Below are 20,237 nucleotides of genomic sequence, written 5' to 3'. Positions count from 1 at the left end.
GCCCTTCATGGGACACATGTGGCATTTGTCCCTCCCCGCAGGAATGAACAGGTGTACAGAAACCGGAAAAGCTACCATTCAATGAATGTGCAGATGGTGTGTTTGGCATACCAGTACATCTCTCATGTGAATGCCAAGTATCTCGGCTCAGTGCATGACGGTTACATGTTGAGAAATAGCAGCATCCCTTATGTGATGGGGCAACTCCAGAGGCACCGTGTGTGGCTAATAGGTGAGCCTAAAATCCCCACACAGTTTCATTTTGTGTCTGGGTATGGGAGATTCCCTAATGTTTGGAGGATGTCTAACAGTTGTCCCTTGATATTTGCAGGTGACTCTGGTTACCCCAACCTGTCATGGCTACTGACCCCAGTGAGGAATCCCAGGACAAGGGCAGAGGAACGCTACAATGAGGCATGTGGGCGAACTAGGAGGATAACAGAGCGCACCTTCGGCCTCCTGAAGGCCAGATTCCGGAGCCTTCATCTGACAGGTGGATCCCTATACTACTGACCGAAGAAGGTGTGCCAGATCATCGTGGCCTGCTGTATGTTGCACAACCTGGCTTTGCGACACCAGGTGCCGTTTCTGCAGGAGGATGGGCCTGATGGTGGTCTAATGGCAGCTGTGGAGCCTGTGGACAGTGCAGCAGAGGAGGCAAAATAAGAAGCTGTAGACAACCGAAACAACATCATCATGCAATACTTCCAGTGAGACACAGGTAAGGAGATGGAACTGCTTCTCACATCTCATACTATTGTAGGACCTAGCATAAGTCTGCCTTTTTCGCTCTGTGTATGGACCCTGACTCATCACTTTGGCTTTCCATTTCACAGATCTGGGTCCCAATTTGTGCCCTCTGCTATGTTTACTCCTGGCCTACAGCTGTGTAACATTGGTATGTGAACAAGTACATTGACATTGCTATATTCCAGAGATTTAACAATTACACATTTGTGAAAGCACAGACTGATTCCAGATTGATTTGTGATTCAAGGGTGTTTATTTCTGTGCTAATAAGTGGAGGGGTGTGTGCAATGGGCTGGGGTGATGGTGGAGGAATGTCCAGGGTTGAGTCCAGACTCTAGGTCTCACAGGTGCATCGTCCAATGGGGCATAGGAAGGGAGAGCAATGGCAGTTTAAGGTGGACAGGGTGACAAAATGGGACAGAAGGGTGACATTCAGGAGGGTCTTCTTTCCTGGTGGAGGTCTTTGCAATGTTCTCTGCTTTGTTCCTGGATCTCAGGGACTGTTTGTGGGGTGGTTCTCCTTCTCCAGGGGGTGGGGTGCTGGTGGCCTGTTGGTCCTGTGGTGGTGCCTCCTGTCCACTAGCGCGGCAGAGGTGGAGGGCTGTTCATCATCAAGGCTAGTGTCAGGGGCCCGTCTGTGTGCCACTGTGTCCCTCATGGTGTTGACAAGGTGTGCCAGCACCCCTGCAATGGTGACCAGGGTGGTGTTAATGGACTTCAAGTCCTCCCTGATCCCGAGGTAGTGTTCCTCCTGCAGCAGCTGGGTCTCCTGAAACTTGGCCAGTACCGTGCCCATGGTCTCCTGGGAATGGTGATATGCTCCCATGATGTTGGAGAGTGCCTCGTGGAGAGTGGGTTCCCTGGGCCTGTCCTCCCCATGTCGCACAGCAGTCCTCCCAGCTTCCCTGTTATCCTGTGCCTCTGTCCCCTGAATCGTGTGCCCACTGCCACTGACCCCAGGTCCCTGATTGTCTTGGGGTGGTGGGTTTGCCTGGGGTCCCTGTAGTGGTGGACACACTGCTGATTGACGTGTCCTGGGGACAGAGGGATGGGCCCGCTGGGTGAGTGCTGTGCTGGTGTTTCCTGAGGGGGAGGCTCTGTGGTGGTTTGGGACTGTGTCAGGGTAACCGACTGTCCCGAGGTCCCTGATGGGCCGGGCTGGTCATCTTGATCCAGGCGTGCAGGGCTGCTGTCATCACTGTGGGCCTCTTCTGTGGGGGGACTGGATATGTCTGGCACCTCCTGTCCGGTGACGTTGGGTAGGGGTCCTGTTGGGTTGTAAATGCATAGTTTTAGTATCTGTGTGTGCCATCTTGTGTATTGGGTGAGGTACCCTCTACTCCTGTGCTTGCGTCATTGTGTTAGCCCTTTTGTGATAGTTGGTTTGGGGTCTGTGTGGGTTTCTGTACTGGACATGCTTTGGTGACGGTGGTCCATGCATAGGTGTTGCATGCAGGGCCTTGGTATTGAGATGTGTGGGTTGTGATTGTGGGACATATGGAGTTGATGGGGTGATGGGGGTGAGTGTAAGAGTGGGAGTATGTGATGGCATGCAGGTGGGGTGAGAAGGATGAAGTAGTTAAGATATGACTTACCAGAGTCCAGTCCTCCTGCTACTCCTGCGAGGCCCTCAGGATGCATTATTGTCAAGACTTGCTCCTCCCATGTTGTTAGTTGTGGGGGTCCACCGCCAGTCCTCTGTACAGCAATCTGGTGTCTGGATACCACGGAACGTACCTTCCCCCGTAGGTCATTCCACCTCTTCCTGATGTCATCCCGTGTTCTTGGATGCTGTCCCACTGCGTTAACCCTGTCCACGATTCTCCACCTTAGCTCCATCTTCCTTGCAATCGATGTCTGCTGCACCTGTGACCTGTGGCTCTACCCGGATGATTTCCTCCACCATGACCCTGAGCTCCTCCTCTGAAAACCTGGGGTATCTTTGAGGTGCCATGATGTGGTGTGGGTGATGTGTGAGGTGCTGTCTGTTGTGATGTGTTGGGGGATGTGTTTGTGTGTGTTGTTTGAGGTACGTGGATATTGTATAAGTGATGGTGGTGTGTGTCTGTGGATGCTGGTGTTGTGTTAGCTAATCTCTCTCTCTGGCCTTCTTCCAAATGTTTGGTTGTAAGAGTTTGTGGGTAATGTGGGTGTGTGCTTTATATTGGAATGGGTGTGTGGGTGTGGTGTGTGTATGTGTTTCAGGTGTGTGTATTTAGAATTGTCCAATGTAGTTGTGTTTTGTAAGTGTGTGTGTATTTTGAGTGCGGCGGTGTGTACCGCCAATGGATTACCGCGGTTGAATGACTGCCGCGTTGATTCGTGGGTCGTGATAGTGTGGGTGTATTCTTGTTGGCGTGACAGTGTCGGTTTCGCTATCACCAGTTTATCACTGACCTTTGCTGTGGCAGACGTGTGCGGGTGTCTGTATTGTGGCGGATTCCGAGATGTGGGTCGTAATACCTGTAACTGATTTCCGCCACCACAACGGTATGTTGGCGGTCTTCAGCACAACAGAAAGCGGGATTTACCGCCAGGGTTGTAATGAGGGCCTTAGTATCTTGTAACAGCTGAGCATTACTGAAAGTCACTATTTGTGAGGTGGTTTGTTGCAGCTGCAATCCCAGGTAAGTCTCAGTGCCAGAATGCCAATTTAATTGGATCAGCCAGCTCAGGGAAATTGACAGAAGCAGGAGCAAGTGGAGAATTAAAGCCTTCAATTTTGCAATATTTATTTTAAAACCAGATACCACTCTGTAGCCATCCAGCTCCTCCAGCAGAGACAGTAAGCGAAGAGCCAGTCTCATCATGGATATGGTTAGTCCTGTGCTAAAGTGTGTGAGCTACTCCCTACAACATAGTAACATTGGCTTACACCAAATTGGTACATTTAAATTACTTGTAAGTCCCTGGTGAAGTGGTACTACATATACCCCGGGCCTGTAAATTATATTCTACTAGTGAGCCTGCAGAACTTATTGTGCAACCCACTTAAGTAACCTTTTAGACATCTCCCAGGCCCGGCAGAGTAGTCTGAGGGGGCAGTTTAAACTGCTAGTTTAACCTGGCAAAATAAACCTTTTGCCAGGCCTAGACCTTCCTTTTTAATAAATATGTCACCTATAGGGTAGGCCCTAAGCAGCCCACAAGGGTTATATGCTGAAACCACGAGTGCTTCAAGCACCCATGGCTCAACAACGAGTTCAGAACAACTAACTCGTTGGTATCACTAATGCCTTTACCACAAATGCCTTTACAACGATTTTTCGTTGTGAAGGCATTCCTGGTAAAGGCATTAGTGATCAGCATGCACTGTTCCAGCATGCTTCCCCCCTAGCCCTCCACCCCTAAAAATTACCGCGACCCCGCCACCCCCACAACCACCCCAACCCCCAAAATTACCACAACCCCAACCCCTCTCCTGTAAAACCTAAAGCCCCCCAACCCACCCTTTAAACCTAAACCCTGACCCCCCACCCCCGCCCCTAAAACCTAAAGCACCCCAACCCACCCCTAAAACCTAAACCACGCCCCAAACCATATTCACCCGAGCCCCCACCCCACCCCCAAAAAACAGCCCCAGACCCAGCCCAACTTACCTCCTCCTTCACTGTGTCGACTCCCTTCTTCTGTGCCGCATGTACGAGGTTCACACATGCATGGTTAAGACACGAAAACCAGGAAGTCGTGGAAAACGAAACTGTTGTTTCGCTTTCGTTTTCCACAACTTCGTAGTTTAGGAGTCGTTGTTCTGGGTGTTTCCCACCACAGGAGAGGGGGAAGTGTTTTTGAAAAGTTCAAAATGTACTCTTAACTTTTACATGTCCTCATAGTGAAAACCTCTTTCACTTGTTTTTTCACTACCTTCTCCTACTACAAAGCTGGCACCAAGTATAAATATTGAACCCTCATACTGAATTCTTCAGTACACCTCTGGACCTGTGGGTGACTCAGAAGGACTGCTGTACTGTTTTGAAAAAAGGATTGCTACTCTGCTGCCGTGCTGCCTGTGTGAGAAGGACTGGACCTACATCCTGAACACAGGCCCACCAGAGTGACTCCAAGGGCTAGTTGACTTGCCTTCTGATCAGAGCCTCAGGGACAGAAAAGTCTTAAACCATTGTGAACCCAGCACCTGGACTTTACCTGCTGTGAGTCTTGCCCCTCAAGTGGTGCCACCCCAGTGGTGGACCCTTCAAAGTGGGCCTGAAGCTGCTCTCCCGGATAAAAATCTACCATAGGTGGTTGCATTTCTTCTCTGACGTATAAGACCTGATAAAATTGTTGGATACCAAGAGTTTCACAGCTTTACTGTCCATTGCTTAGTATTTGTGTTTTGTATGCAGGATGGAGTATTCTGCTCTATCCAAGTCAAGAGCTTGAACCTCTTGGGTGCATCTGTCCGTCAATGGGCGACACACGCACACCTTCCCCAGTGCATCTGTCAGCCATCAGAGGAGATCATAAATCCTTGGGAGATGCAGAATCGCATCTGCATCTCTTCCTGACTTCCTTCCACCCATCTTTGACATTTACACACCGCAAGGCATGCTGACATCTCAATTTCCCCACAGGAGTGGACTAGAGGAGCAGGTAAGCCTCCTCTCCCACTCTGGTAGGGGAAAATGGCCAAAAGGCCTCCCCAACTTTCAGGGAGGCCTAATTCTAAAGACTCCCCTTTCAAACAAGGTCTTCCTGAAAGAGTTTCCTGGTTGAGGATTGTGGCCGCGCCATGTTATACAGCCAGGAAACCCTACATGCAGGCACCAGCGAACAGTACTCGGGTCGGGTTGAACCTCATACTATCAGCTGGCCCCCACCCTGGGGGCATAATCTTTTTTAAAGCTAAAACATGGTTTGTTGCTCTTGGGAGAAAATCGCACCGCCTGAGGTAATTATGGCGGTCATTCCAACTTTGGCGGGCGGCGGTAGTCGCCCGCCAGGCGGGAACCGCCAATTGGCCGCCATGCGGCCAAAAGACCGCTGCCGGCATTCCAACATTCCCGTACTAACTTGGTTAGCGCCCGCCGGCCCAGCGGGCATAAGGCCGCAACACAGAAGCCGACTCCAAATGGAGCCGGCGGTGTTGCGGGCGTGCGACGGGTGCAGTTGCACCCGTCGCGCTTTTCACTATCTGCTAGGCAGAGAGTGAAAAGCTGGCCGGGGCCCTGTTAGGGGACCCCTGCACTGCCCATGCCTGTGGCATGGGCAGTGCAGGGGCCCCCAGGGGCCCCAGGACACCCCTTACTGCCAGCCTCTTCCTGGCGGTGAAAACCGCCAGAAACAGGCTGGCAGTAAGGGGGTCAGAATCCCCAGGGCAGTGCTGCTTGCAGCGCTGCCCTGGCGGATTCGCCCAGCCGGGGCAAAAACGTCGGGAAACCGCCGGCCCCGGTTTTCCGACCGCAGCTTTACTGCCGCGGTCAGAATGGGCTTTGAAGCACCGCCAGCCTGTTGGCGGTGCTTCCGTCATTCTGCGCCCTGGCGGTCTTGGACCCCCTATGTATGTTAAAAAAAAGGAAAAACAATGTAAAAAAATATTTAACAAATAATGAAATTGTCAGGGGGTTGGCCTTCTTGGACATGGGCTGACCCCTGTGCGCCTCTAAATTTTTGGGGGGAAATGTGTGGTTCTATCCGCCCCAGAGGAGCCACACATTTTTTTAAACAAAAGTAACGCAACTGGTGGCGCCCGCTGCAACAAACATTTTGCCCCCTCTCCCATGATCTCCTCTTCAGATTTTCTCACGAGCACCTGGCAAAAGTGCCTCTCACCTCTCCAGAGTCACTCTTTCACATACATTTAATTTGTTTAAAGAGTTGATGAAGCAGGAACATTAATTACAAGAGTTATCTGAACATTGTTATTGCTGCCTGAAAGCTGGATACACAAGGAGCTCTGCAGCAGGTGTTTTTAAATCATAAGTTATGCTAAACACAGCGCCCTACCAAAGGTCAGTGCCCCCCTTCCAGGTCAGCGCCTAGTACAGCCACACCAGTCCCACAGCCCTAAAGCCAGCCCTTCAATGTAGATAGGGGGTCAAGTCCCAGCCAGTGGGTCGACCCCCTTTAGGTAGCTCTATCTATCTATCTATCTATCTATCTATCTATCTATCTATCTATCTATCTATCTATCTATCTATCTATCTATCTATCTATCTATCTATCTATCTATCTATCTATCTATCTATCTATCTGTCTATCTATCTAACTATCTATCTATCTATTGATATATACACACACACACATATATATATACATATATATATATATGTATATATATGTATATATATATATATATATATAAATATATATATATATATATATATATATATATATACAATATATATATATATTCACAGAAAAAAACAAAGGTTACAGGGATGTTATAGTTAAGAAATCAAATTAAAAACCTTAGAAATTCACTGAAAAAAAACAATGGCTACAGGGACACTATAGTTAGGCTCAGATTTCACATGTACAAAACCATGGAAATTTAAGAGTTATAGTTACCTTAGCTTACTATAACTTATACCCCGCAATGCACTGCTAATGACCTCACATATTACATCACTCATGACATGATCAGTAACATCACTGATGACATCGCAAATTACATCACTGATGACATCATCCAGTCTGCATGAGTGTATGGGTGGATGAGTGGGTGTATTAGTGGCTGTATAAGTGAATAAATGGTTGTGTGATTGGTTGTATGGGTTATATCCTATGGAACCTGTAAAACGGTGACTGGATATCCATCACATTTGTGGCAGAGTATCCCATCCCCCAAGGTCACAATCAGGCCCTTAGTATGTTGGTGTGTGAGCAGCTGTTGGGTGAGTAAGTCAAAGTCTGAGTGGCTGTATATGTGTGTTTGAGTAGGTGTGTTAGTGGCTTTATGAGTCAAAAATTGGGTGCTTGAGTAGTTGTATGGCTGCACAAGTGGGTATATGAATAGGTCTATGGGTGAGTGAGTGGCTGTGTGGGTTGCTGTATTGGTGAGTGACTGGGTGTGTGAGTAGCTGCATGTATGAGTCAGCGGATGTCTGAGTGGCTGTATGGGTGAGTGAGTGGCTGTGTGAGTGACTGTATAGATGAGTGAGTGGGTTTATGAGTAGGTGTATAGCTGTGTGAGTGGCAGTATGTATGAGTGAGTTGGTGTGTAATGTGGTTCCATGGATGTGTAAATGGGTGTGTGAGTCATTGTGTGGGTGTTTGAGAGGTTGTGTGGGTGTGTGAGTCAGTATGTGAGTGGTTCCGTGGATGATGTCATTAGTGATGTCACCAGTGATACCATCAGTGATGTCACTGACCATGTCATTAGTGATGTAATATGTCAGGTCATAAGCAGTGCATTGCGGGTTGTAAATGATAGCTCAAGTAACTATAACTGTTGACTTTCAATGGTTTTGTATGAGTGAAATCTGAGCATAAATATAAGGTCCATGTAAGCTTTGTTTTATTCAGTGAATTTCTAAGTTTTTTTTCTATTTCCTAACTATAATGTCCCTGTAACCTTTGTTTTTTTCAGTGAATTTCTAAGTTTTTTAAAATGTTGTTTCCTAACTATAATGTCTGTGTAACCTTTGTTTTTTTCAATGATTCCCTTTGTTTTTTTGCTTTTCATTTCCTAACTATAAAGTCCCTGTAACCTTTGTTTTTTTCAGTTAATTTCTAAGGTTTTTTCATTTTATTTTCTAACTGCAACTTGTAACCTTTGACAGTGATTGTGTGAGGGACTGCATAAGTGTCTCAATGAGTGTGTGAGTGAGTGCATGAGTGTTTTAAAAGGTGTTTGAATGAGTGTATAAGTGTCTGAGTGGGCTGAGAGTGGCTGCATAAGTATGTCCCTGGGTGTGTGACTGTCTGAGTGGGTTTGTTAGTGGATGTGTGAGTGTCTGAGTGGGCATCAGAGTATTTGCATGAGATTCTGACTGAATGTCTGAGTGAGGTTGTTAGTAGGTGTGAGAGTGTCTGATTGGGTTTGTGAGCACATCCATGTGTGTCTCAGTCAGTCTGTGAAAGTGTGCATTAGTATCTGAGTTGATCTGTGAGTGGGTGCATAAGTATCTGATTGTGTCTGTGAGTGGGTGTGTGAAACTCTGAGAGGATGTCTGAGCCAGTACATGAATCTCTGAGTAGGTCTTTGAGTACCCTATGTGAGTAACCCTTGCCCTTTACAGCACGTTGTAGCTGTCCACATGTAGTATTATTTTCCTTTTTTTTTTCTATGCTTCCATCCAGTGCCCGCTATATCTATTGGTCCTGATGAGAGTGCGCATTACAAAGGCGTTCAAAACCTCTTTGGCTTTCTTTCGAAGATAACCATTTATTCAACCCCCTTTGAATCTTTAAAGGCTTTGAGTGTTTTATATATATCATAATTGCCGTTGGTAGTTTGTCATAATTGAGAAACCTTTCGCCTGCCTTCTTCTGTATTGTAGGTATAATTGTATTGTTTGTCCTTCCTAGTTTTGTTTGGTTCCTTTTTCACATGGGATACTATGCCCTTTACATATTTGTATTGTTAAATCCAGTTTCCTACCACATGCACTGTAAGCCGAAATGAAATTTAGCTGTGAACATGAGGGTTCCTGCACAGAACCATTGTTATGCAAACATCAGTAGTAGCAGGTGTATCAGTGTGCCATTTTGTAACAAATCTGATGGGAATCCATTTTCTGCTACTCCTATTGCCTGCGGAGTGTACAACTTTATAAAATAACAACCTCCACTGTGAGTTTCGTGTATAACAAAGCCTGGGATTAGCATGCTGCTTATAAATTTAATTTAGAACAGATTTCCTACGACAATAAAGTATGCTAGATAACCACTGGTGGATATTTTGTTATACTGCCCGTCATGTTTGTAAAACATAAATGATTGTAAGCTGTATGTAGTGATATGGTAGTTAAATTTATGGTTTTTTTTTCAAAACAATTAGGAGTTGCGCATCTGTTGCAACCCTTCGTGCAGGGCACGCAACTCCGGTGTAGTTTTGATAGTAGTAAAATACAAAGGTTTGCATTTTGGTAGCAGGTTTAGTAATATGGTAAAGAACGTTGTGTAAAAAGTAATTAAAAGTATTTTATGGTCATTTTTGTAGGTTTTGGAGAGTTGCAACATCGTCCCGCACTTTGCAGGCACGTATTTCCAAAGCAGTGATGGGTACGCGACTCCAGTGATTTTTTTACAATATTAAAATCATGTATAGTCACTTTTAAGGTTTACTTTAAGGAAACAGGTTTACTAATATACTAATAGTATGAAGAAAAAAGTATAATTAGAGAGAGGTCATTTCAATACATTTTATGGAGTTGCAACCCAGGCACAACAGAGCCATGCTGGAGTCGCGTATCCCATGTGACAGAGAAACAAATGGATATGATAGGCAGAGCACTTTTCTATCATAAATACAGGAAGGTCCAACCCCTTTTCTTCATTATTTTTGGAATGGCTGTGAATGTTCACAGGTTTTTTTATGCAGCTCCCACCTTGAACTTTAAAATGGCATCTGCAGCAGAGCATGTGGGGCAGAAGAGCAGAATGTTTGGAGGGAGATGGAAAGCCCCAAGGAAGAAAAACGAGAGTATTGTGTGGGAGTTCTTCAGTAAACCAGAAGGAGAGAAATGTTTTAAAATAAGTGGCAGTGAGAAGTGTTCATGTGGTACATATAGAATGCACAAACATCTCAGCACCATCCATGGCACACGTCTTGCACAAGCAGAAATGCAGGGACTTAAAAACCAGCAACAAACTATTGCAACTCGAAACAATGAACTTGGAACATCATCTGCTGCCGCACAATTTTCTCATGTGTCAACTACTATAATGGAGTTTGGAAACGTGGGCATTTTCTGTCCAAGTATACAGTTATTCTCAGTGTAGGTGAGCAAGTTGTGTCTACACCTGTACAAATACTTAATCCACACAGATGCTCATTTTTTTTTTTGTTCAAGCACAGTTTCTGTTTTTTGATGCTTGTTGTCTCAAAGGACGTTCTGTTTTTTTTGGAAGAAACAAATAACCAAAAAAAGTCAAAATAGTTTTAAAAAAAACAGACAAATCATAAAACGTTTAAAAAACAAAAAAAGGTTATTTTTAGAACCACCTCCTCCAGTTGAAAAATACATTTGATATGTTTAATGTATGTTTGTAAGCGTGTGAATTTCCAGTATGGGTGATTGGGTGAATGGGTGAGTGTATGAGTGGTGTATAGGTGACTGAGTGAGTGCATGAGTAGTGAGTGAGTTGGTGGATAAGTGGTGTATGGGTGGCTGTAGGAGGCTGGCCTGGCTTATAGTGGGTACCTTGTGGTACTTACACCTTGTGCCAGGTCCAGTTATCCCTTATTAGTAGAATAGAGGTGTTTCTAGCAGCTTAGACTGTTAGAGGTAGCTATGGCAAAGCAGCTTAGGCTGAACTAGGAGACATGCAAAACTCCTACTATACCACTTATATCATATAGCACAATATCACAAGAAAACACAATACTCAGAGTTACTAAAAATAAAGGTACTTTATTTTAGTGACAAAAAGCCAAAAGTATCTCAGAGGATACCCTCACTTAGGAGGTAAGTAATATACACAAATTATATGTACACAAACCAAAATTAGGTAAGTAACAGTAAGAAAAGTAGTGCAAACAATGTAGAATCACAAAAGGATGCAATAGATAGAAATAGGCCTAAGGGCAACACAAACCATATACTCCAAAAGAGGAATGTGAATCACTAATGGACCCCAGGCCTATGGTAGGTTGTAGAGGGTTGCTGGGACTGTGAGAATGGTAGGTTGTAGAGGGTTGCTGGGACTGTGAGAAAACAGTAAGGGTGTCCAAAATACCCCACCCCAAGACCCTGAAAAGTAGGAGTAAAGTTACCCTACTACCCCAGAAAGACAGTATAGTTGAGATAGGGGATTCTGCAAGAACCACAACAGCTACCAAAGCACTGAAGACGGATTCCTGGACCTGAGGACCTGTAAAGGAAGGGGACCAAGTTCAAGAGTCATGCAAGTGTCCAGGGGGGGCAGGAGCCCACTAAATCCCGGATGAAGGTCCACAAGGGCTGCCTCTGGGTGGAGGAAGCCAAAGATTCTGCAACAACGGAAGGTGCCAGGAACTTCTTGTTTGGTCAGAAGATGTCCTATGGCGTGCTGGAGGATGCAGGAGTGTTTCCACGCAAGAAATACCACAAACAAGCCTTGCTAGCTGCAAGAGTCACAATTGAGGATTTTGGGTGCTGCTGGGAACCAGAAAGGACCAGGATGTTGCCCCTTGGAGAAGGAGACAGAGGGGGCACTCAGCAACTCAGAGAGCCGCCACAGAAGCAGGCAGAAAAAGTACCGGAACAGGCACTTAGAATATCTGAGGACAGCTGTCGACTCAAAGTCACAAAGGAGGGTGCCACGACGTCGGAGTTCAACTCAGTGAGTTGGGCAATGCAGGACAGAGTGCTGGGGACCCAGGCTAGGCTGTGCACAAAGGAAGTCTTGGAAAGGTGCACAGAAGCCGGAACAGCTGCAGATCATGCAGTACACAGGTATGCTGTCTGGCGTGGGGAGGCAAGGACTTACCTCCACCAAAGTTGGACAGAAGGGCCACTGGACTGTGGGAGACACTTGGACCCAGCTCCTGTGTTCCAGGGACCACGCTCGTCAAGATGAGAGGGGACCCAGAGGACCGGTGATGCAGAAATTTGGTGCCTGCGTTAGCAGGGGGGAGATTTCTTCTTGGCTTCCAGTGCAGGGTGAAGGCAGACAGCCCTCAGAGCATGCACCACCAGGAAACAGTCGAGAAAGTTGGCAGGATGAGGCGCTACAATGTTGCTGGTAGTCATCTTGCTACTTTGTTGCAGTTTTGCAGACGTCCTGGTGCAGTCAGCGGTCGATCCTTGGCAGAAGTCGAAGAAGGAAGTGCAGAGGAACTCTGGTGAGCTCTTGCATTCGTTATCTGAGGAATAGCCAAGAGGAGAGACCCTAAATAGCCCAGAAAGGAGGATTGGCTACTGAGAAAAGTAAGCACCTATCAGGAGGGGTCTCTGACGTCACCTGCTAGCACTGGCCACTCAGAGCTGTCCATTGTGCCCCAACACCTCTGAATCCAAGATGGCAGAGGTCTGGGACACACTGGATGAGCTCTGGGTACCTCGCCTGGGAGGTGCTGGTCAGGGGAGTGGTCACTCCCCTTTCCTTTGTCCAGTTTCGCACCAGAGCAGGGCTGGGGGATCCCTGAACTGGTGTAGACTGGCTTATGCAGAGATGGGCACCATCTGTGCCCATCAAAGCATTTCCAGAGGCTGAGGGAGGCTACTCCTCCCAGCCCTTCACACCTATTTCCAAAGGGAGAGGGTGTAACACCCTCTCTCAGAGGAAATCCTTTGTTCTGCCTTCCTGGGACCAGGCTGCCCAGGCCCCAGGGGGGCAGAAACCTGTCTGAGGGGTTGGCAGCGGCAGCAGCTGGTGTGGAGACCCCAGAAAGGCAGTTTGGCAGTACCCGGGTTCTGTGCTAGAGACCCGGGGATGCATGGAATTGTCCCCCCAATACCAGAATGGTATTGGTGTGACAATTCCATGATCCTAGACATGTTACATGGCCATGTTTGGAGTTAACATGGTGACGCTACATATAGGTTTTGACCTATATGTAGTGCACGTGTGTAATGGTGTCCCCGCACTCACAAAGTCCGGGGAATTTGCCCAGAACAATGTGGGGGCACCTTGGCTAGTGCCAGGGTGCCCACACACCAAGTAACTTGGCACCCAACCTTCACCAAGCGAGGGTTAGACATATAGGTGGCTTATAAGTTACTTATGTGCAGTGAAAATGGCTGTGCAATAACGTGGATGTTATTTCACTCAGGCTGCAGTGGCAGTCCTGTGTAAGAATTGTCTGAGCTCCCTATAGGTGGCAAAAGAAATGCTGCAGCCAATAGGGATCTCCTGGAACCCCAATACCCTGGGTACCTAGGTACCATATCCAAGGGAATTATAAGAGTATTACAGTGGGCTAATGAGAATTGGTATAATTAGTCACTAGCCTGCAGTGACAATTTTAAAGCAGAGAGAGAGCATAAACACTGAGGTTCTGGTTAGCAGTGCCTCAGTGATACAGTTAGGCACCACACAGGGAACACATACAGGGCATACATTATGAGCACTGACGTCCTGCCTAGCAGGATCCCAGTGACACATAGGCAAAAACAAACATACATACAGTGAAAATGGTGGTAACATGTCAGGCAAGATGGTACTTTCCTACAGTGGTTGAGTTAGTGCATGAGTGTTGTAAGGGTGATTGAATGAGTGTATGAGTATATGTGTGAGTGAGTGCATGAGTGATGTATGGGTGATTGACTGAGTGTGTCTATAGGTAAGTGAGTGTATGAGTGGTGTATGGGTGACTGAGTGAGTGAATGAGTGGCGAATCAGCCATTTGCTGAGTGCATTAGTGTGTGAGTAATTGAGTGCATGAGTCTTGTGTGGGTGGTGACTAAGTGCATGAATGCGTTTATAGGTTAGTGAGTGTACGACTGGTGTATAGGAGACTGAGTGAGTGCATGAGTGGTGTGTGTGTGATTCACTGAGTACATGACTGTGTGTATGGGTGTGTGAGGGAATGCATGAGTGGTGTTTATGTGAGTGAGAGCATACCTGGTGTATGGGTGTATGAGTTAGTGCATGAGTAGTGTATGGGTGATTGAGTGAGTGCATGACTGGTGTATGGGTGATTGACTGAGTGCACAAGTACATCCATAGGTAGGTGTGTGTATGAGTGGTCTATTGATGACTGAGTGAGTGCATTAATTGTGTATGGGATTTCACTGAGTGAATGAGTCAGTGTATGTGTGAGTAAGTGAGTGCAGGAGTCCTGCATGGGTGATTGAGTCAGTGCATGAGTGTGTCTATAGATAAGTGAGTCTATGAGTGGTGTATGGGTGACTGAGTGGATGCATGAGTGGTTTATAAGTGAGTGAGTAAGTGCATAAGTGGTGTATGGGTATGTGAGTGAGTTCATGAGTGGTGCATGGATTAGTGAGTTAGTGCATGAGTAGTGTATGAGTGATTCAGTGAGTGCATGAGTGGTGTATGGGTGAGTGAGTGTACCAGTGATATATGTGTGAGTGAACGAGTGCATGAGTGGTGTATGGGTGAGTGAGTGAATGCATGACTGCATGAATGAGTGAGTCAGTGAGTGCATAACTGGTTTATGTACATCTGTGTGAGTGCTTACATGGGAGGGTGACTGAGTTTATGTGTCAGGTACTGTATGGTTGAGGGACAAGAAAACAAACCAGTGGCAACGCATATCAAATACTGTCTATGCAACAAGACGGCTTCCATAACTATCTCAAATAAATCATTCTCGGCCACTTCTACTATCTTGACACATTCAATAACATATCTCTCCAAACACTGTTGAAAAAGAAAAAGAACATATGTTAGTATTATTTTTAGAAGAGTTCTGAAACAAAACAATATTGATTGCCTATGGTATAACACTATATGACACTGTAGTAAAACATTTTATTTTCCCACTTCTTCTGTTCTCAGCCTTATAAACGGCGACTGCATAATCATCATTGATCAGTGTGGAAAAACAATCATGTAGGTTGTAGAAAAAAAACATAACTCCACAGTATTTCACTACAAATAAGTGATACTGTCAATTACTCTCACTACAATTTGTAAATTATTTAATTAAGCTGCAGTTACTACACTAACCAAAACACCACATGTTAAAAACATTTTGCCTATTATACCTGGTACAGAACTATGAACAGATATAATCTACACTTTAATTTTGCACAATCTTTTGAAAACATCCCCGATAGGCTGAATGATGCCATAGACAGTGATGATCCACATAGAGAGAAGTCCATATAGTAAGTTTCTTCCAGAAGTCCTATGAACATATTTCATCCATACTTCATTTTGGATATCCTTTTGTTGACATTATCCTTGGCAGGTCGAATGATGTCTTAAACAGTGATGATTCATGTAGAGAGAAGACTGTGGTGGTCATTACAACCTCGGCGGTCTTTTTGCAAGACCGCTGAGGGACCGCCGTGCTGAAGACCGCCAGTGCAGGCGGTTTTCCGCTCGCCGAATTATGACTGCTGGCAGCCCTCTGTCCTTTTCTGAACGGAGAGCCGCCAGCAGCCATACTGGCGGTCGGCGGGGAAGTGGAGGTTGCTCCTCCACCCCGTCAACAGAACACCGCTGATTCGGCGTGGCGGTGTTCTGTTGACGGGGTGCTGGCGGCAGAGCAACCACCATGGATCCTGTCCCCTCCTGGAGGATCAACGGACCAGGTAAGTTGATCGTCCATTAGGGGAGCGGGGTAAGGGGGTGTTGTGTGTTCTGTGCGTGCATGGAGGTGTGCGTGTGAGTATGTAGAGGGGGTGTGTGAGTGCGTGTATGCATGCGGGGGTGTTGTGTTTGGAAATGTGTGTGTGTCTGTATGTATGTCTGAATGGATGTGTGCGTGTATGTCTGTGTGTGAGGCTGTTGGCATGTTTGTTGATATGTGTGCGGGTATGTGTGTTGGTGGTGTCTGCATGCATGGAGGGTGTGTGTCTGGGTTGCGATGTTGGGGGTAGGAGTGGGGAGGGGGGTCCTGGCACCTTTGGGGGTGGCAGGGATGTGGGGGGGGTGGGAGGAGGGCTCGGGGGTTGGGGAGACCCTTATCGGTGCCAGGGAAGGAATTCCCTGGCACTGATAGTGCTCACCGCCTTGGATTTCATGGCGGTTCCCAACCCCATGAAATCCATGTCGGTCAGCCGGGTCGTGATACCGCCGGCGGTCTTGTGACGGCCGGTCGTCTCCGCCCTGGTAGTCGGAACGGAGAAGTGGCGGATGACCATGGCGGTAACCGCCATGGTCATGATTCCATTTTTTTTACCGCCAGCCTGTGGGCGGTAAGACCGCCACTTCTCCGCCAACCGCCAGGGTCGTAATTAGGGCCTGTATGTTTGTTTTTTACCAGAAATCCTTTGAACACATATGATCCACCCTTAATTTTTTTCCTTTTTTCTCAAGACATCACCCCTGATAGGCGAATGATGTCTTAAGCAATAATGATTCACATAGAAAGAAGAGTGTATCCCATAGTTTTTCCACAAATCCTCATTAGAACTTTGGCTGAGGGAACAATAGGTAACAATTAAAAAGTGTGAAATGTAGTTTTTGTTTGAATTGCAGACTGCTGTCATTGTATTCCATCTATCCAGTTTGAGTCTTTAAGTATACAGTATAATGTCCTGATGTAAAATGAAGGCCTTTATGGAAGGTGATAGCTAAAGTACAGAATGCTCTCACAGAAATGTATATTTGTCCGGCTTTAAAGTTTGTCATTTCGGTGTCTAATTTCAATCCATCTGCATTGAATCATTGAAACAATGCTGTAGTGTGTTTATCACTTCTCTGTATAAGCAATGTAGACAATACATCTGATTTACAATTTGAACAGGTCATGTTTGGTTACTCTTTTTTATTAGTTCATCAAAAGACACCATTTTAGAATCTGGCAGAGTTAAATAGAGAAATTACTCATATTGGATTTCAGTAGTACACGAGAAAGAACAAACTTTACACTCAAGGTTCCATGTATAACACAGTCCAAATATGTCATTATTATTTTCATCTTCTAAAACTTTAAGGCTTACCATAATAAATCCCTATGCATCTTGTTGACCGTTTAGAGTAAATACTACAGATCCACTAAATTTACCTACTAGTTCTCGAATGCCTGAAGCTGAATGTATTACAGTTCTCTCACAAGATAAGCATTGATGAATGCGGTACACAATGTGTGTAGGAGGCTGGCTCTGTATATAGTGCACGAAAATGATGTGCACTGTGCACAGAGTCCAAGCAACCCCACTTTGGTATGCAGAGGTGAAAAGCAGATCACCTAATGCTCTGTTTTTGTGGTAGTGTGGGCAATCAGTTAGGCTAATCCCGGAGATGTGCTAATCATTTGTTGTAATAACAGTATCAATAAATGTGGACACACACACAGAAAAATAACACGAGACCAACTTACAAACTTACTTCAGATGTTTATACAATTTTGAAGACTAAGACCATCAATATACATTAAGTACTTCTTTTTTTATGATTTTTCAAAGTTTAGAAAACATCAGTTTTTGTGCGTATTTACGCACCATAGAAATCAAGGGAAAAACTTTACAAATTCATATAAAATCAGGCAATGCCCTCACAAATGTCACCTCGTATTTTAAGGTTGAGGTCGTGGGTGACTCCAATGGGCCATCCGGATAATGTTGGACGGTCTCTGGTTCAAGCGGGAGCAGCGGATGAAGGTCTTTGAACTGGCGCCCAAAGGAGAAGGGGACTACTTGGAAACACACTGCAAAGTTAAACTTAAAGGGTTAGGGACCCCTAGAACAAATCTGGTTGGTCGATGCAAGGGTCAGGGAGGCCAAGTGCAGCGCAGATAGGTCAGCCAGGAGTCATGCGTCTTAGGGTGCTTGGAGTCAGGAGCAGATAATTTTGAGGGTAGATTGCAGGTCAGCAGGGCCACTCTGGGGTGTGGTTCTTGGGTGTCCTTTAGTCCCTCAACTAGTGCTTGCTTCTGGGCTTTTTAGAGTCCAAAGTGGTCTTTGCTTCTGGGTGTCTGATGTTGGCATTCCAGTATCCCGGGTCTTAGTACACCACAGCCCTGGAGAGTCATAGGCCCTCATTCTGACCTTGGCGGGCGGCGGAGGCCGCCCGCCAAAGTCCCGCCGTCAGGTTACCGTTCCGCGGTCGAAAGACCGCGGCGGTAATTCTGACTTTCCCGCTGGGCTGGCGGGCGGTCGCCTTCAGACCGCCAGCCAGCCCAGCGGGAAAGAGGCTTCCACGATGAAGCCGGCTCGGAATCGAGCCGGCGGAGTGGAAGCTGTGCGACGGGTGCAGTTGCACCCGTCGCGTATTTCACTGTCTGCGCAGCAGACAGTGAAATACATGTAGGGGCCCTCTTACGGGGGCCCCTGCAATGCCCATGCCAGTGGCATGGGCACTGCAGGGGCCCCCAGGGGCCCTGCGACCCCCCCTACCGCCATCCGGATCTCGGCGGTCCGACCGCCGGGATCTGGATGGCGGTAGGGGGGGTCGGAATCCCCGCGGCGGTGCAGCAAGCTGCGCCGCCGCGGAGGATTCAATGGGGCGGCGGTACACTGGCGGGACCCCGCCAGTGGTGCCGGTCCGACCGCGGCTTTACCGCCGCGGTCGGAATCCCCATTGGAGCACCGCCGGCCTGTCGGCGGTGCTCCCGCGGTCCTCCGCCCTGGCGGTCAAAGACCGCCAGGGTCAGAATGACCACCATAGTGCCACCAAACATGGCATGGTGGCAATTCATGTCCTTAAGAGTTGTTGTATGGAATTTGGCCAAGGTGCTGGGTCCGTGTTGTTGGTCAGAAGCTGGACACTTTACAGGACTTCGCGGGTTCCTTGCCTGCAGGGCACAGGGAGTGATACTTTCACTCAAAGGAAGTTTCTTGGTTCTTTTTAGAAGTCTGGAGGTCCTCAGGGGTTTTGTAGAGTCGTGCAGGTTTCCAGGCAACACATCAGTGGCAATAGTCGAGTCCTTGGAGCAGCAGGCATGTTTTGGCAAATTTTTCTTTCTGCAGCAGGGCTTCAGTTCTCGTTCCTTGGGTCTTCTTGGTCCTGGTCTTCTTTGCATCCATTGAATCTGATCTCTTGGTCTAGGGATGCCCTCTAAATACTGCATCTAAGGGGTGTTAGAGGGAGTACCTAGTAGTGGCCAATGGGGCACCTACCTTACGGTTACTACACCCACTAAGTACCTCTTTGCGTGGGAATAGGTCACATCCCTAACCCTGATTGGCTATTTTCCTACCATCCGAGATGTAGGAAAATTAAATGGTGTGGTCATCTCACCTTCCACACCTGAGGGGTGGTGCAGGCTGGGGATGGCCACTCACTCCTCCTATCCTTTCTAGGTTTCCTGCGGGTTTTCTCACCTAAAGTGGGGGTAAAACCATTGGGCAGCCATCTGCTGCTAGCAGCATGGAAGGGGGTCCGATTTCAAAGGCGGCAAATACTTTGAAGCTGACTGCTGGTGCAGGGTGTCTGCTTTGGGGAGGACGTGAGATACCTCTGTCCAGGAAAGGGCAGATTTATTATTCTGAGTTGTTTGATACCAAACAACCCAGGGCTCAGAGAGGCCATCATGTAACTGGGAAACCCATAATGACAAGTGTCCAGCACATGCATTTGCTATGGCTTCCCTGTACACTTACTATGTCTAAGATATAGCAAAGACACAGTAGGGGCATATTTGTTCATGCACACCTATGCCCCCACATGCATTATAGTGCACCCTGCCTTGGGGCTGTAAGGCCTGCCAGAGGGGTGACTTGCATATATTGCAGGTACTGCTAGTGGACAGGGCACTCTTGGTGAGTGCAATGTTGAGTTTGCAATCTTGGATACACCTTGTCATCCACTTGCAATGGCAG

At 47.0% G+C, this 20,237-nt stretch overlaps 1 pseudogene; it reads right to left on the bottom strand.

Annotated features, from left to right (window-relative positions):
• LOC138293825 (uncharacterized) overlaps positions 1–20,237 on the bottom strand; it is a 183,880-nt pseudogene that overhangs the window by 36,535 nt on the left and 127,108 nt on the right.

The sequence above is a fragment of the Pleurodeles waltl genome, chromosome 4_2, assembly GCF_031143425.1.
Source record: "Pleurodeles waltl isolate 20211129_DDA chromosome 4_2, aPleWal1.hap1.20221129, whole genome shotgun sequence".
Taxonomy (NCBI): Eukaryota; Metazoa; Chordata; class Amphibia; order Caudata; family Salamandridae; genus Pleurodeles; species Pleurodeles waltl.
The sequence above is the reverse complement of the archived record's forward strand: the minus strand, read 5'-3'. Positions and strand labels throughout refer to the sequence as shown.